We start from the raw sequence: 6,000 nt of genomic DNA, 5'->3' as shown, positions 1-6,000 counted from the left end.
CTTCCTTGTTTGTCGAATTTAAGACATATTTTGAAACTAGAAACTAGGAACATATATATGAAGAATAGCAACAGAGAATTGACCCTAGGTAGCTTTCATTGTTGTGCAAATTTATTTTAGACTCGTTTTGGAAACTACTAGTCCAAAAACAAACCTAGTGAAGCAAAACTAAGATAATACAATTTATTAAATGAGAGAAAGGCATCCCTCAAGATAGTCCATAGTCCAATTTGTGTTAATCTGAAACTGTACTCCTTCCTTGAAAAGGTTTAAAGACTTCTCCAAATCCATTTGGTGTAATCATTTAGATGACTCAAACTAAAATTCTTCATGCTTTAACAACATGTCACCCAACACATTCTGGCCACTTCCTTCCCCCTTTATATTATAATTCATTATCAATTAGAGTTTTTAATGCCAATGATAAATTAAACTCAGTAGTGAATTTTTCTGTATTCTTTTTCTGATCATTTGTGATTATGAAGCAAATATCTTTTTCTGTTTTCATGGTTGGTCTTGTTCCTAAAGCTTAATCTTTTGTATGTTCAAAGTAACTATTTAATTACTATGATGGTTCTTTGGAGTAGAAGGTGGAGTTAGGAAGACGTGTCTGTTGTAGTGGCTATGACATAATTGCTGCTAAAATTAAGAGATATTATTCTTGATGATTCTCTCCTCCTTGATGGGATTTGCCAAAGTTGACCAAGGAGTGTGCCACTACTGTGATGTCCCACATCGGATAGGGGAGAATGTTCTTGGCGCTATATATGTAGAGGCTCCTCTTAACCCTGTAGACACGTTTTAAAGCTGTGAGGGCCTCCCTTGGGCCCAAAGCGGATAATATCTACACGGTTGAGAGCGGGTCATTACAAATGGTATTAGAGTCGATCCCGACCTCGGTGTGGGGGTTTGTTTGGCCTCGTAAGGGGTGTTTGTCTGTTTGGCCCCACAATCCCGTGAGACACAACGAGGACGTTGTATTTGCATGGGAGGGTGTTTGTGACATCCCACATCGGATAGGGGGGAAAGTTCCTGGCACTATATATGTTGAGACTTCTTTTAACCAAGTAGACGCGTTTTAAAGCCGTGAGGGCCCCCTTGGGCCCAAACAGACAATATCTACACGGTTGGGAGCGGGTCAATACAACTACCATGCCTTTCCATGCTATATTACTGAAATAGAATTGGTCAAATTTTACAGAGGTGGTTCTGTTCTGATTTGGCAGGCTGCGCTTACTAGGAGTCCCTGTGATGAAAGGCCCTAGAGATTTTTTGTCCTGCCTTAAGTCAACTAGTTTCAAAAGACAAAGCCTGTTTAATTCAACGAACTAAAAATGACATTGCTTTCAAAAGACAAAGCCTATTTAAACCGAGACTGCCAATCTCCCTCTCTTATCTGACTGTCAATTGCTTTTTTTCTCTGCAAGAATAGTTCCAATTCAGGAAAGGGAAAGACAAGCATTATATAGCTCACATTCCACACATGGAGATAGGCCTAGTGCTGTTCTAATGAAGGTGGTGGTACATCAATATATAACCAGGTACTTGTTATGTGCTCAAAATAAATTTCTTCCAAAAAGAATATTTGTTTCACTTAAACATTTTTCTCTTAACCCAACAAGCCTAGTCCTAGATAATTCACATTTCAATACAGCCAGCTTTCATTTTATTTGGCAGATTGCACTTACTGGGAGTTCCTATAACATAAGGTTTTGGTGACGCTTTATTCTGCCTAAACAAGTGGACCACTTACCAAAGGCAAGGAATAGATTTCCAACATCTTTGTTCTTATTAAAGTTCTCTTAACTGCGAGAAATAAGATTGTGTTAGTTTGTTAAACAATTGTAAGAGGATGAACTGGAATTAGTTACAAGTTAGCTACAAATTAGTTTCAGATTAGTTATAGCATTCTTTGTTTCCAGCCTCCTATATCTAGAGCTTTCCTACACATATTTCAGATGATGAATGAGAACGATACAGAGCATTTTGTTGCTTCTTCTCTTTCCTTCTCTACTCTGTTTCTCTTTTTCTTATACTCTGTTTCTTTTTCATAATAGTTTTGTAGTTGCCACTCATTTCTTTCCTAATTTTGATGTCATTTTGTTGTTTTTGTTCTTGTGTTTGTTAGGTCTTGATTGCAGCAGGAGTATGTGAAGATGTTCCATTGTTGTGGGGTTATGGTCCTAGAATTGAGAGCCTTCTTGTGCTTCTATCGGTGACCATGGGCATTGGTTCTCATTATTTGTATCAACTAGAGTCAATTGTTTATTTGTAGAGAAATAATATCCAAAGTTTTAATGAAGGTTTACTCCATGAGACTTGCAAGAAGAATATTGTAATTAAATTGATCATACTTTGAGACTTTTTGTAGCTCTATTAGCCATTTTGATGTCGGTATCTTCTTGAAGTGGTGCAGTGCAGTTTCCTCATTGAACTTGTTGATTTTATATAGAAAACATGATTTGGGGCTTATTCATTGTCCTCATGCATTGTTCTTTTGTTATTTTTGCACAAATTTGGAAGTTTATACCAAGCTAAGAATGTACAAATTGTTGTGTACTTGTTAGATTGTTTCTTTACCCATTTTTGTTATTTCTGGTCTTGATTGTGACCAGAAATTTAATATATGTCTACTGCTATGGAGATGACTATTGAGATCACTCATGGATCCCATTCCCAACAGGATTATAATCCTCAAATTCTCTTCAAGCTTATAAAATTAGGTCGTGCCTTTATTATTTATTGTCAAATAAGTTTATTTTATCCTCTTAATAGACTATCTCAAATGCCTTTATCGTAAGTATCATTTTCCAAGGAATAATTCCTTCGAAAGTTCATGGCAGAATTTGAGTCCCAATTTTCTTCATTAAAAATATAAGAACTCTGAAAGCCATCTCTTCCCTAAACCATTCCTGATAATCAATTTTGAGAATCATGAAACTGTTTCGTTGATGACAGAGAGCATAAAATCAGGAATTGCAGAGCCTCAACTCTCTTAAAGAATTGTGAATGTACAAATATCATTACTCATACTGTTATTGGAACTAAGAGAGCAAAGCATGCCCTATCTTTGTTGGATTTAAGAGTTTTTTCCTAAGATAGATGCTTGGAAGCTGGAACAAAGATATGAAAGAGAGCAAGTAGAGATTGAGCACTGGTTGGCCAAAATGTTAAGCATACATATTCATTCAAAAACATCCTTTGAGCAATTTGAGAATACCCACCAATTCTCATTTTTCTATGACTTGTTTCCACTTTAATAACTTCAATGTCTGAACTTATCTACTTGTCTTACAGAGGCCCAGAGGAAATCAATGATTAGAATTTTTTGCATAAACTTACGAATCTCTCTTACAAAATTATCCATCAACAACTGCCCTGAGCTCCACTCTTTTGGGGAAGAGGGGCTTCAACATCTTACATCTCTTGAATAATTGGAGAACAGTAGTTGCCCTGCCCTCCTGTCCTTAAACAGGGTTGGGTCTTCAACACTTTACCTCTCTCAAAAAATTATACATCAATGATTTTCGTAGGCTCGAATGTTTGATCGAAAGAGAGACTGCCTACACCCCTTTCATTGCTTAAAATACAAAAATGCTCTTTCCTGGAACATCGGTGCGAATTTGGAAAAGGGGAAGATTGGTGTCATATAGCTCACATTGGATGTGTGGTGATAGATGATGTGCTATTCTGATGAAGGTGAAACTGCATGAATCCGAGGTCTAGTGCTTGTTCCATGCTCAACATAAGTTTCTTAAAAATTAGATGTGCCAAAATACCAGTTTGATTTATGATTATAAATGACTTTTAGTGTCTTTCAGGTTTAGGCTATGCTTCATTCTCATTATAGTACTGATTGTAGCTTCTGACCGGGCCACATCTCGTCATACTTACTTCTAAGATGGCTTGAAGTTTACATTGTGCAGATGCTCAACAGATCTATAGGTCTGATCTCTTGGCCCCCCAATTGTTAATTGGAATGTCCTTTCAGCCTCAAGCTTATTTCAATAGACTAATTCCCTGAAAATTCATGGCACATTTTGATTCCTGATTTTCTTGCCAAAGAAGTCCGAGGTCCATTTCTGACTATCAAGTTTGAGAATGGTGCATCTATACATGTCATTTGCTTGTAATGTTAATGGAGATTAGGGTGCAGGACATGCTCTGCTTGTTTGATTTAAGAGTTATTTCTTAAGCTAGGTGCTCGGAAGCTGGAGCAAAGATATGGACTAGGTTATTTCTGAATTTATCTGTTTATTATTATTTTTTTTTTCAATGGCACAGTGGAGATCAATGAGATCTTTAATTGCAAGAATCTCTGGCCACTGTCTAGGAGTAATGGAACTCTTTCAGTCCTGTTTCCATCGGCTAACACATTGAGACTACATGGCCAGCCCAATGAACCACTTATGATTGTCAGTCCTAAGAGGCATGAGTCTCTTTTGGGTATGTAATAACAAAGACACATACACTACCTTATTATATGTAATTAGGATTCTTTGAGAGTAAAATCTTGTGCCGACAAAAGTTTGAGGGCTTATAATTGGGTCTGATATGGATCTTCTGTGTCTTTCATTTCGGGTTTGCATAGAAAAAGACATGGCTGATGCTTTAGTTGGAGGAGCTTTTCTCTCCACTTCTCTCCAAATTCTTTTCGACAGGTTGGCTTCTCCAGAGGTGAAGGTTGTCCATATTCGGCATGCGGCGCAGGCAAGACCACAGTGGCTCAGCTCCTCTACAACGATGAGAGAGTGAAGAAACCCTTCTCCCTTGAAAACATGAGTTTGGTTCTGCAGCCCCTTCTGATTCCAAAGTAATAACCTACATTTGCTTCAGCTTAAACTAAAAGAGAGCCCTGGTGACCAGAAGCTTTTACTTGTTCTGTATGCTGTTTGGGATGAAGGTTGCATAGAATGGGATCAGTTACATACTCCACTTGTAGCTGCTGGGTAGGGCAGCAAGGTTGTTGTGACTACTCGGAGTAAAGGTGTTGCAACAGTCATGCATGGCGATGCAGTTCAGACTTATCCTCTTGGAGAATCACCCCCAAAAGATTACTGGTCCTTTTTTACAAAATTTGCATTTGAAGATTGTGGACAAGTGCCATGATTTGCGTTTAGCAATAAAAGCACTTGGCAGTCTCTTGTACTCAAAGGTCCAGAAAAGGGAATGGGATGAAATTTTGAGAAGTGAAATATGGGGATCAGCCAACAATTCCTCTGTTGTTAAGATTGAGTTACCAACATTTTCCTTTGCATCTAAAGCAGTGCACGCTTTGCTTATTGTTCGATCTTTCCCAAGGACTATCAATTCGACAAAAACAATGTGATTTTACTATGGATGGTAGAAGATTTTCTACAACCACAATAAAAGAATGGAAGATGTAGGCGATATGTACTTTAACAAGCTTATATCAAAGTTATTTTTCCAAAAATCTATTATAAAATTAAGAATCATTTTTTTGTAATGCATGGTCTCATACGTGACTTGGCTCAACACATCTAGAAAATTGTGTTTGAATGGAAAATAAAAAGGTGCAAAAGATATCCGAGATGGCTTGCCATTTGTTGCACTTTGAAAGTGATTTGACATTTAAAAGGTTTGAAGCTCTTAGTAAAGTTAATCACCTTCAAATATTCTTCGAGTCCAAGATAGATTTTAGGTATCAATTGAGTAAATGGTTTCGTACAATAATTTACTAGAAATTAGATGTTTGCATTTGTAGGTGTTGTCATTATGCGGTTATACAATTACTAATTTGCCTCATGCAATAGGCAATTTAATTTTCTTGAGAGTTAGGATTATGACCACGTTTTTATTTAATATATATATTTTTTATTATTTTAAAATATTATCTTATTCACTATTAAAATTTTGATATAAATATATAAGAAAAAAATTGTGAAAATATAGATTCAATCCATTGGGACTCAAAGAATTCAAATCTTGTTAATTCCTATAAGAAATTGGATATTGCAGGAAGGTTTCTTATCATTCCAT

This window comes from Vitis riparia, chromosome 12, assembly GCF_004353265.1.
Source record: "Vitis riparia cultivar Riparia Gloire de Montpellier isolate 1030 chromosome 12, EGFV_Vit.rip_1.0, whole genome shotgun sequence".
Lineage (NCBI taxonomy): Eukaryota > Viridiplantae > Streptophyta > Magnoliopsida > Vitales > Vitaceae > Vitis > Vitis riparia.
The sequence above is the reverse complement of the archived record's forward strand: the minus strand, read 5'-3'. Positions refer to the sequence as shown.